Genomic DNA, 13,636 nt, shown 5'->3' with positions numbered 1-13,636 from the left:
TCCTATTGGTTATGCTTTCTATGGAGTTTTTAACTTTGTTTATTGTTTCCTTCATTTCAAGGATTTCTGGTTGTTTTTTTTTTCAGTATCTCTAACTCTTTATTGAAATGATCTCTTGCTTCCCGTATTTGGTCTTTTAACTGTTGATTGGTGTGATCATTTAATGCCTGCATTTGCTCTTTCATCTCCTCCTTCAATGCCTGCATTTGCTCTTTCATTCCTCATTTGCTTCCCTGATTATTTTAATTATGTACATTCTGAACTCCCTTTCTGTCATTTCTTCTGCTGTGCTGTCATTGGGTTTTATTGATATAGTATCTAGGTTTGTTTGGGACATTTTCTTCCCTTGTTTTCTCATATTGGTCAGATGTCAGTGGGACTCTGAGATATTGCAGATTTCCTCTATTGGCTTATAGTGTCCCTGTAGATTTCCAGTATATCACCTCCCAGCCTTCAGTAGCCTGAAATCTTGGAGGAACTTGATAATGCAGTGCTTCCAAAGAAAGCTGCCCCTAGCCCCCTACTGGTTCCAGGGCTTGGAGCTGGCTCTGTGCGGAAAGGCTCTCACTGGGGGGCCTGCACCGGGCAGCTGGCTGTGTGGGAGGAGCCCACCACTGGAGTGTGCAAGGCTACCTGGAGAAGACTCTAGCTGCCCTGCCCTGCTCTGTTAAGCTGCCCCTATTCATGCCTGCTGCCCAGGCTGAGCTTCACCTGGTGGGGGAGACTCACCCCATGGCTCTATTTTAGTCCGAGTCTCTCAATGCCTCCCCTTCTGGAGTCCTGGGTTTTGGAGCGACTGGAGATGCGGTCACCCTCTAGTCCGCCATCTTGGATCGCCCTGTGGAAACAGCCTGGGGCCAGAGGGGGCAGGGCCGCCTGGAGAAGTCTCTGGCTGTCCTGCCCTGAATCCAGAGGCTGCTTGCAGGTCAAAGCTCTCCGTTGGCTCTTGGACTTGTGGCTGGCTCTGTGTAGAAAGGCTCACTGGGCGGTCTGCTCTGAGAAGCTAGCCTTGAAAGGTGCCTCCCGCCGCAGCTGCTTGGGGAAGTCCCTGGCTACCCTGTCCTGGTCCCTGAAGCCGCTTGCGGGCCGGAGCGCGCCGTGCTGGCTCCGGGACTTGGAGCTGGTTCTGATCAGAAAGGCTCTCACTGGGGGACCTGCTCCGTGTGAGAGGGGCCCACTGCCGGAGTGCACAGGGCTGCCTGGGGAAGACTCTCGTTGCCCTGCCCTGCTCTGATAAGCCACCTCTATCCGGGCCTGCTGCCCAGACGGAACTTTACCCAGTGGTGGAGACTCACCCGTGGCTCTATTTTATTTGGAGTCTCTCAATGCCTCCCCTTCTTGAATCCTGGGTTCTGGAGCGACTGGAGATGCAGTCACCCTGTAGTCCGCCATCTTGGATCATCCCCCACACCTCTTAATTCTATCACCTTGTCAATTAAGTTTCAGTTTATAAATTTTTGGGCATGAATTCAGATCAGAGCACCTCTTTGTCACTCACAGGCATCTCCACAATACATTTTTCACTCTCTCATTCTGTCTTGGCATCTGCTTCCCAAGGAGCAGAACTAACATTACTGAGCTGAGATTTTACAAAAAAAAAAATGCTCCTTCAACACCTGAGGCTGGACCAAAAAGAAATAAATATATGCATATAAAAAATGTCACATATAGTATTACCTAAAATTTCTCTGACATTTAGTAAAAATATAAGAAATAACCATGGGAAAAGCCTTGTTGTTCTTTCTCCTGAGAATTCTTTCTCCATATTATCTGATATATAATGATCAATTTGAAAAATTTGTTTATCAAAAATCATAAAAGAAAGTAAATGATTTTGGAAGTAAATTTTACATGGTCACAGAATTGTAAACAAATTCCTTCTTTTTATATCCTTTGTTGATAATACAGAGTAGAGTATATTATAATAAGAATTTACATAATATAGAAAAACTGACTTTTAAAAAATCATCCTGTACTGTCCTCTCATTTTATATAAGAAGAAATTAAGATACTGTTAAACTAACTCCACCATTATCACAGGAACTAGAATTTACATATCTATCACTTGTAAGCATCTTTTTATCCAAAAACATGTTACTTTTTAACAATGCTTTCACTCAGAGAATCCTCTTAAGGGGTTTCGCATGAAGTTTTTCTACCAATTAATCATTTATCTATTAGATTTCCAAATGTTTGTCTTTTTAGAGAAAAAAGCCTCAACAGTTACATAAAAATAATTGACATGTATTAGAATTTCAGATAAAGGGAACTGGGCATTAGGAAATACTTTCTAGTCTTGGAAAAATTTGGGATCCTAATTGGAAATGCATTGAATGATTATTAACAAATGCAAAATGCTCAGCTTTAGCTAAAATAATCCTTCACAAGTTTTAAGAATATGCCAGTGCCAATTACCATTAACTTTGACTTTGTTAAAATGCAGTTTCCTTCCATCCTTATTTAAAAATCAGTGTCATTAATCAAACTCAATTTTATATATAATTAAAATGTTATTATATTAATAGTTTGTTATTTCTAGAAATTACTGATATAATGATGAGATTAGAGACTCTTTATTTGATTAATATCCACTTATACCTCAACACCCTGTTTTCTCACAGTTTATGCTAATATATACTAATCTTCTTTTAATCCTATAGAAAGCTACAAGTGTGAATTGGGTGGGAGAAAGAAAATCCTGCTTGCTCAATAAATGTTAATGCCAGAGGGATAGAAAATGATCATATTGTTCTAAATGTAAATTTTATAAGGGCATGCAAAAAAACTGGTTGCTAAAATCTGCTTCAAATGAGAGGGATTTTCATTAATGATGAGAAAACATGGATCAAAGTCTCCAGGGATGTACAGAAGAATCTACAATGGTAATCTCGAAGAACAAAGTCTATTAGGCAGATGGTATCATAGAAAGAAAGAAAAGTGGAATCTCAGGCTGAGGAGAAGGAAAAACCCAGATTCTCTTCAAATGATAAATAGGATGGAAAGTGACCTCATGGAAAAAGGAAGATAGGAACATACATATTCATGACTGAAAAGAGTCATAAGAGTATTTGAATATGACAAAAATCAAAGGAAGAAAAGAGAATAAAGTTCGAAATTTCTCAGAGATGAGCATATTAGAAAAGCCTTGTGCATTTGAACATAATTCAATAGAACTCCATAAAAATATTAACTAGAAATTTTGACCAGCACTTAATTTTTATTGTTAGATTTGCCTCTAATATAAGAATTACCAGATCAAGATTCTTAAAAGCATACAATACTTTTGGTATTGAATATATTTGTCAAAACTTTTATTTATTCATAAAACCTCACACCTACTTCCCAAGTATAATATTTCAAATAAATTGTGTTAAGGGTAGCTTCCAGAATTTTCTTAACTCCTAGTGTACTCACAAGTAAAATTGCTGTTGCAACACATTACCAGTTTTCCAAAACCAAAATTGCTTTATCATAGATTTTTTGATTTTACAATTATCTTAAAATTATTAAATACTGAAGCACACAATAAAGTAAAAGTGATTCTAAGAACCATGGTCCATAATATGATCAGAAACATTGGTCATATTTTATAAAAAGCTTTTCAGACTTCATTTTATACACACATTTAAGCAGTTGATTTTAAAAGAAAACAATAACAAAGTTGTATGGGCTTTATAAATTTTTTTCATCTTAACAGTATTCCATGTCCCCTTCTTTTTAATACATATCAGTCATATATGAAGTGTGCTAGTAAGCTGTTCATTGCTGTGACCAAAACATCTGACAAGAACAACTTAGAGGTGGAAATATTTATTTTGAACTCAATTTCAGAGTTTCAATCCATCAGTCCATAGCTCTGGGCCCAAGCTGAGGAAGAACATTGTAGCAGAAGGGCATGGTCAAGGAAAGCTGTTCAACTCATGACAACAGAGTAGAGAAAGGCAGATGCAAGGACAAAATATAAACCCCAAAGGAAAACTTCCAGTAACCCACTTGCTCAGCCATGTCCCACTTGCCTACAGTTACCACCCAGTTAGTCCATTTAAATTATTAATCCATCAAGTGAATCAATCCCCTGATTAAGTTACAGGTCTCATAACACAATCATTTAGCCTCTGAAGAGTCCTGCACTAATTCAGGAACTTTTTGGGAGGACACCTCACATCCAAATCATAACATGAAATGTTTACTTTTTAGCAAGCACTATGTGTAAGTGTTATGTTTAGGATAGGAGGTGTGTCCAAACAGCTCCCGTGTTAGTGCAGAAATGTTCAGAGGTGAAATAATTAGACTATGAGAGCCATAAACTAATTGATGGATTAATAATTTAAGTGAATTAAATGGTCGGTACCTGTTTTTGTCAGCTTTTTCCCTGCTGTGACCAAAAGGCTTGATAAGAACAATTTTAAGGAGGAAAAGTCTATTTTGGGACTTATGGTTTCAGAGGTCTCAGTCCATAGACAGCAAGCTCCATTCCTCAGAGCCCCAGGAGAGGCAGAGCATCATGGTAGAAGGGTGTGAAGAAAGAAAGTAGCTGGGAAGCAGAAAGAAAGCTGGCATAAGGAAGCAGAAAGACAGAGACCTCTGGTCAACAAGGACAAAAATCATCCTCCAAAGGCATGTCCCCAGGGACCCACCTTCTCTAACCACACCCTACCTATCTAGAGTTATCATCCATTTAATTCCTTTCAGTGGATTAACATACTTGTTTAGGTTAAAACTCTCATAACCCAATCATTTCACCTCTACATTTCTTGCATTTTCTCATACACTTCACTTCACTTTTAAACCATAGCAGTACCTACAGGCATGAAGCATGTATGTAGGAAGCAGGTCACTGGGGGTGTGTCTTTGGGGTTTATATTTTGTCCCTATTGCCTCAATCTCTTTCCCAGTCACCATTAGCTTGAGTAACTTTCCTCTGCTCCACCCTTCCCTCAGGATGTTCTGCTTCAACTCAGGCCCAGAGAAATGAAGTAAACTGACCATGGGCTGAACTTCTGAAACCATGAGTCCAGTCTGGTTATATATTCTTCTGCCTCCTGGGTAGCTGGGAGAACAGGTTCATATCACTGTAACTGGCTGATTATTGCCATTTTAGAGATAAAGAAATCTGTCATAGTGTAAGAAATTTTCCAAGGCTCTATGGTTGCAATTTTCCTTGTCTTATGATATCAAATTTTCTTAATATCTACTTAATAAATTTAGACTATTTAGGCTAAAGTTATTTTGGTTAATTCTGTGATTTTAAAATTTTAGTTTGCATTTTTCATCATCAAAATTTTACTGATTAATGACAGTATTTTTATTTTATCTGTTCAGAATAAATTCCTAGAATACATATTGTTAGTTCAAATACAATGCAACATTTAGGTTTTAAGATATAGTAAGAAATCACTTTCTACATTTAGTATGCCAAATTGCAATCATACCATTGTTACCAAAGCAACCTATAGTCAATATTTTTAACTTTTTTCTAATTTGATAAAAAAAAACCAAAAGATATGTTTTTAACATATTTTCACATATGTGATCATTGTCTTTGTATAAATCTGTTATGAATATTCTGTTTGGGAAATTTTTTCCATTAGGGAATTAAACTTTTCATTGATTTTAAGAACATACACTGGAATAATTCTGCTATACCATATGAGTAAGTAATATTTTTTGATCCATCATCTTACTTGCAACATTTTAATAAGAACTTTAGTATGCTGATATTTACATTTTAATTTTGTCTGAATATCACCAAACACATAAAATGTTAAATATTTTAACATGAAATATGATGCATGATTTATTTTAGAGAAATTGATAGAGATAATAATCAGTTTTAAAAATGAGAAAAATACCTGAATGGACATTTCTCAACTGAAGATATACAAATGGTCAAGTTGTACATAAAATAGTGCTCAACTTCATATATGCTTTAATCTTTAGGGAAATGCAAATCAATATCACATTGAGATATCCTTTCATACCTCTTAGCATGGCTATTATGAGATAGATTAGAGATAACAGATGTTGGTTAGGGGAAAAAGGAACGTTTGTACACCCAGTATGAATGGGAATTGTTATAGCCATTATGATATAGTTTAACCACAAAGTTAACAATAGGTCACATTATGATCCAGCTATCCATCTACTTGGTATTTATCTGAAGGAAATGGAATCCACACCTGAAGGGACATTCCCACTCTCGTTCTCATTTCAGTATTATTCACAATAGCCAAGATATTGAAACAAGTTTAATGTTGCACATATACATATTCTGTGGAATATTATTTAACCTTCCAAAAGTAAGAAGAAAATGCTGTCATTAGTGATTACCTGAATGAACCTAGAGAGAGCTTTAAGTGAATAACCCAGGTAAAGAAAAAACTTCATGATTTCATGTAATATATAGAGCCTAAAAAGGTTAAGCTTGTACAAAAATTTAATAAATGATATGCAGAATAAGTAAATTCAAGAGATCTAGAATAAGTAAATTCAAGAACTCTAGTATAAAACAACATGACTATAGTTTACAGCATTCTATTGTACAGTTGAAGTTTCCTAAGAGGTTAGAACTTAAGTGTTCTCACTACATATACACCAATGATAATTAGTGAGGTGATGGATATGTTATTTAACTTGATTGTAATAAATACTTCACAATATATAGATATATTACATTGTAAGCCTTAGCTATTTATCATTTTTAATTGTCAAATATACCTCAATAAATTTGAAAAAAGAAACCTACATAGTTTATCTACCAATATTTTCTGTATTTAATTTTTAATTTAATTCCACAAGTAGATAGGGAAATTCTCTATATGATTTCATTCATTTAAAATTTACTGTGTCACATTTTAAGAACCAGTGAATTTTTACTTTTGACAAAGGTCATGGGTACAATGAAAAGGATGTTTGTTCTACAATTGTTGAGTACCAAGACTTGAACACTGACTTCTAAGAGATGATAAAAAATAAAAATAAAAATAAGAACATTATGAAAGAACAACTTAGTGATATGACTATTATAAAGATAGTGTGATTTTCTTTTAGCTAAGTAAGCCTACCAAGATCGTGAATGGGGCCATCCTTGTCACATGCTGTTGACGTGAGAACTGAGTAAGCTCCATTGGTATAGAGTACTTATCATGTATCATGTGTATTCACAGTATAATCTGTAGGCATGGATGTTCTTGTGACTTTATTTTTATGTAGGATGTTTTAACTTCTGAAACATAAAACTATAAATAGCCAGGTATGTTTTACAGCATAAAATTCCTGAAGCAGGAATGATGGTCCTTTAGGTTACCTGGACTACCTGCAGAGAAAACCAAAGGAACATAACAGTGAAGACTCTTCCTACAGCATTGTTAATGGAATATATGCAAGGTACAACAATTAAAAACACTAGTTCTCCACATGTGTTTATGTCTACCTTAGTCTGGTGTACTATTTTTATTTGAAAACACAAAATATTTTATTGTCATTTAGTGACTCAAGTTACCAGCTTCAGTAAATCTTATACGTAATCACAGAAGACAATTTGCATGATTCACACTAGTGTGGAAATATCATAAAGAATTCTTCCCCACACCAATGTTTTCTCAACTCTCTAATTATAGGTATTCATAAAAATCAAATAATTTATCTCATGGGATTGAACATTTCCCCCTTTAACCTATCTATGGTAGATTCAACTGTATTTATGTTGATAATATAAGGGGAAAAATAGATGAGGATGTTGGGAACACAAGGTTAAGACAATAATTCTATAAAATGAGCCCACTCTATTGACTCCCCACATGCTTTCTTTGCCAAAAAGCAATCTGCCTTCAACCTTGCCTGGCTGGAAGGGATAGGAAATGTCACATTCCTCAACAAACTGAGGTAGGAGAGCTGAAGTCATAGCACTGAGTGTAGGTAATGAATGATAGGAGGTAAGAAGATGAGTGCTGGTTATCAAAGAAGAGAAAAGAGAAAAAAATTTTCACATTCTGCACATGTTACTTTCTTTTCCTCTCTCCTTGCTCCTCCCTAATCTCTCCCTCTCCCTATTCTCAGGGGAAACAGGGTTACCTTTCTTCCCCATCCTTGGCAGAGTTATCTGTCACCATAGAAATGCAGTAATTCAGACTTTGGGAACGGTACCAGAACATCTCAGAAATTAACAAATTAACAAGTGAATTGCAACTCCAACAGACAACATGTGGAATGTAGCCTTTGAGTCATTTCTTTAAAAGTCCCCTATTCTTGCAGATGGGCAGAACACAGTTTTTGGGAACAGGAGTCCCCTGTGTTTCTCCTTTGCTAGCAAAGTAATAAACCTTATTTTTCCTTTCTCAAAACTGTGTTCTTCTTATAGAATTGGCATTTGGGGACAGGTACAAAGGTTTCAGTAATATTTATAGATAGGAGTTCTAAGCTAAATTTCAATTGATATACTTCATCCCTTTAAAAGACGCCCTACACTTATGCTTGATTTCAAATCAAGTTTATAAGCATCTGAATTTCTACTTTTTTATTGATTTCTCAGAACATGATTTGATAAGATTAATAAAAAGTACTTACTGTGAAGCAGTACATTAGCATGCATTAAGTGTTCAACTAGGTAATTAAACATGCTAGCATTGTAATTACCTGTTCTAATTATGATATATAATTATTATAAGTGCATATAATTATGTAGTTATATGAAACATGCATGTGATAGTAAAAAATCATATTTTTATTGAGAATGAAAATGGAGAATTAAATAGTAAAGTGTATAAAATGTAGAAGAAATATTCTTGACATTCCCAGGATACTTTGTAATTCTGTTCTCCCTTAATTAGTAGTTTTTAGGATAACTAAATTAATTTTCACTCTTGTTTTTAAGAGTTAAAAGAAATGAAAGAAATAAAAAAGAAAGGTTAAAATATTGGATAAAGTAATTTAAAACTTAGGTGAGTCTCTGAATTTCCTGGAATAATTACCTCTCTAATCAAAAGAAATAACATTCTGTAATGTCAACAATGTCCCACAGGACCTGTTAAGGCATTCATTTCACAAAGACTAACTTATCTGAACCATTCATTCTCAAATCAAAATTATCTTTGATAGATGTTTCCATATTTCTAAATATTCTTCATATCTAAAGAGTAAGACAATTTATTTACTTATAAATCAGTTTGTTATACCCTGCTTGCTTTAAATCTTTTAAAAATCTTTAATATTTAGGACATAAAAATTTAAAAAAATATATATAAAGGGTAGGGAATTGCTAAAAACTGACTTAAATTTTCATTAAGGTAAAATTATGAAGAATACTTCACATAGTGCCAAGCACAAAATAATAGTTAATATAAGTATTCATGTATATATATATATATATATATATATATATGTAGCTTAATTGAACAATTTAATGAATTGATTGGCTAAAAACATGACAAAATAACCCTTGGGTCATATTCATGCATCGCCCATGTATCAGAGCAAACTTAGGATAGTTTTGTAAGGAAAAAGTAGAGCCTACAGGGAAATGCCCTTATATTCTATCCGGAATTACCTATGCAATGTTTTGAAGAAGATACCGACCCCAAAGTAATGGTTAATTTGAAGTGTCAATTTGATTGGATTAAGAGATGCAGAAGATTAAGGGGCTTCTGGGTGTGTCAGTGAGGATGTGTCTAAGAATGACTCATATGTGGGATATGAACTGAAGGAGACCCTCCCTAACTGTATGCAACACCAGCAGTAGGTTACAGGTTTGGATGGAATAAAAGCTAGAGGAACAAGGAAGTATCGGCAGTGATGACCTGTGAATATCAGATTTTAGCTCCTTCACTCTTCCCAAGCAGACTCTTGCCAGTTGTTCTCCGGGGAGTTTTCAGAAGCCTTCAATCCTGAACTAGGGTAGCATTATTGATCCCTTTTGTTCTGAGGCTTCCGCTTCTTAGATTATGAAACTACTGGTTCCTCTAGCTCTCCAGACTGCAGATGACCATTGTGGAACTATCCAGCTTCTGACTGTGTAATCCAATCTAATAAATCCCCTTTTTATAATAATACTTCCTGTTGATCCTAATACACCCAACATCCTGGAAGTTATACAATATGATTCCATCCTTAAGTTTGATTATTCATTTAACAATCCTTGCCAGAAAAGTAAAACTCTGATAAATAACCTTGAGGTTATGTGAATACTAATAAGAATTGTCCAAAGGAGACAGTCCATTCCACTTTCTAGGTAGCCTGCATTTAATCAATTCTTAGAAAGTAGCATACTTAAGCCCCATTAGGCTAACCTTTCTCAGAATTGCCTTTAGGGGACTGTACCCGTGTTTTAGGAGTATGATAATTTACCTTCATTTTGAGGTTATAAAGACCCTATGTCTCAACCAGGCAAGGCCAAGGGCAAGTTCATAGGAAAAAATTCTCACGTCATCTTGCGCAGACTGTCAATCCACAGACAGTTCTAGGAGTGTACTAGGTTCAGGGTTTTGAAGAAAAAGGAATGCGAATATTGATATTAAGATATTTTCTATATTTATTAAATAGTGCTTTTAATAGAAAATTTTCTGAACATTAGAGACAGGACATAAATGCTAGAGATATTGCTTAATGGCACAGCACTTGCCTAGCATGCATGAGGCTATGGGTTCAATCTTCAGTGCTGTAAAAAAGCAATGATGCTCTCCCACATGAGGCAGAAAGGGATTTAGCATCAGAGGCAAGAGGTGGGATATAGGTGGAATGTAAACATAGAATAAAATAAAATCTTTGCATATTCTGAACTAATAAGCTGAGAAATACAATATTGGTAGACACATTCAGGTCATATTTTAATCTTCAAGGTTAGGCTTGCAAATACTTTGTTGTTTTTCCTTCCTCATAATTAACAAGTTTCTCTTTGAAATTGCTTAGAAATATAGATATCATTCTTACATTTTGACCTAAAATTTTGTTGCATTTCTCCTGAGTTGCTTATTTCATCTCATATTGACGATCTTGTTTTTATTTAAAACTGAGAAGTAACTTTTAGAAGGTTCCGGAGAATGTGTATGTGGTACATATGAACAATTCAGTGTTTTACATACAAAGAGAAAGTTACTCCTTTCTACTTAAAAATATTCAATGTACTCAGAAATTTGAAGACTTATACTTAAATATTTTGTCTTTCACTATTTCAAAGTGCAGGCCACACTCTTGAAATATCATTTGTATGTCTTTCCCAAACAATGTGTAATGAATATGCTTCATAGATAGTAGGATTTGCAAGAAACCTTCTGATGAGTTAAGGCAGCAATAATTTGACATTATTAGGAGTTGTCAATCTTTTGGGACTACCATAACAAAACAACATAGCCTGGGTAATTTGTAAACAACAGAAATATTATTTTCACAGCCCTAGAGGTAGAGAGGTCCAAGGTCAAGGCACTGGAAGATTGGATGTCTAGTGATGGTTTGCTCTTTCCTTAGAAGGGCATCTTGTCGCTGAATCCCTATGTGGTAGAAAGGTGGAAGGGGCAAAATATTCTGCTTTAAGCTTTTATAGGGCCACTGACCCCATTCTTCAGGGTGAAGCTCTCATGGCCTAAGCAACTCTTAAATACTCACCTCTGAATAACTATTCCGTTGGGTACTGGCTTAAACATGAATTTTTCAGGACACCAACTTTCAGACCATGACTTGAAAAATTCAGTAATTTTTATCAGTGTTCTTGTACATTGTCCATTCAGATTCTGTAATTCCCCAATATATTTTTAGTGTATGTATTTTTTGAAAGTAATAATTATCATGCTTGAGTTTCTAATCATGAAAAGTACTTTTGCTAGTTTTGAAAGAAAGAGTAGTCAGTATAATTCTTGTTACTTCAGAAATCATCTTATCATTTACTTCATCTTCAAATATGACCAACTAGAGTGAAATATATTGAACTTAGAGTAGTAAATGCTATCAATCTGATAATTTTCACTTAAGAATCTTATTTTATCTTATGGAAAATGCAGTCATTTTATTCAGAAATAATATTTTGGGCACAGTAGTGCCCACCTATAATCTCAGAGTCTATAGAGGGCAAAGCAGGAGGATTGCAAGTTCAAAGTCAACCTCAGCAACTTAGAGAGATCCTGTCTCAAAATAAAAAATAAAAAGGACAGGGGATATGGCTCAGTGGTTAAGCAGCCCTAGGTTCAATCCCTGGTACCAAATAATAATAATGACAATAATAATAGTAGTAATAATAATAATAAATATCAAATAATCATAAAAAGCTAGCAAATGATGTGTACTTTTCACAGTTCTAAGCAGTGCATGACTGTGCAAGGACATGTGAACTGATATGTTATCTGAGCATAACATACAGATACAACAATAACACTTTACTTTCCATTATTATTTATATTTATAGATGAATAAATTGAAGAAAGCGGAAGTGAGGTAATTATTCGATTCTGCATGAATAAGTGGAAGTGGTAGAATTATAACCTAGGAGGAGGCATGAAACCAGGACTTTCTGAATCCAGGCTGTCTATGCTTAACTACCCCAACACTTGGCCATTTATCACTGTTACTACAAGTTTCCTTTATATATAGAAATATTTTAAGCAAGGCAAATCCTTTCTCTTTATTTTGAGATTATGCCAATTTCTATTACACATATTTTAGTTCAAGCTCAACTGCTTGTGACTTTCTTTCCTGTGCATTGGGATTTGATTTTTGCCTTTTTGTAATTAATCATTCAATGATGAGGCATAAACACATATGTGCATTGTTCTCTGTCAACTACTTTATCTTTAACCCATAATTCATAATTTGTTCAGGCTTCCATAATAAAGACTCATTGAAATCATGGTAATTTTGCATTTATCTTCATAAAATAACTGCTGGCATTTTATTAGTTCTCAAGAGACCAAATTTCAGCATTTTGCACAGAAGATATTTTCTATTACTTTTGAATGAATGCTCATTGCTTATTTTGAATAGTCTTTTCACAAATATTTCTACTTCTCTTCTTAAATTTTTCCTCAGAAAGCAAGTTTATTTAGAATAATTTTTACTTTCAAATAGATTCTACTTAGTGGAAGATATCCTTGCCATTTAAAATACACAGATCTTAACTGTTGGAAACCATTAAATACAATATGGACAAGAGATCACACCTCTTTCAAATTCTTTCATTCATTCATTTTTCAGTTCTATCATGACTTTTTTGGTACATTATAATTATACATAGCATAATTTGATCAATTTCACCCTCTGGTACCTTCCATTTTTCCTCCCCTCTTCCCTTCCCCTAATTTCTTTCCTGTAGTTCACCCCCCCTTTTTTCTTCTCTCCAGTTTCCACATAAGAGGGAAAATATGCAACCTTTGAGTTTCTGTCTCTCATATTTCACTTAACATGTTGTTCTTCAATTGCATCCACTTTCCCGCAAATGATATAATTTCACTCTTTCATATGGCTGAGTAAAACCCCACTTGTCTATGTACCACCTATTTTTTATGCATTCATCTGTGGCTAACTTTTCTTTAAAGTTCCATTTAGGTTAATACAAAAATGTGTCATTATAAAAAATAAAAATTAATAAAAAAGCAACAAAGACTCATCAATACAAGATAAAATAACAGGGTCCCTGTATATATCAAGAGTGACTGAG

The sequence above is a fragment of the Sciurus carolinensis genome, chromosome 9 (assembly GCF_902686445.1).
Source record: "Sciurus carolinensis chromosome 9, mSciCar1.2, whole genome shotgun sequence".
NCBI classification, from domain to species: domain Eukaryota; kingdom Metazoa; phylum Chordata; class Mammalia; order Rodentia; family Sciuridae; genus Sciurus; species Sciurus carolinensis.
The sequence above is the reverse complement of the archived record's forward strand: the minus strand, read 5'-3'. Positions refer to the sequence as shown.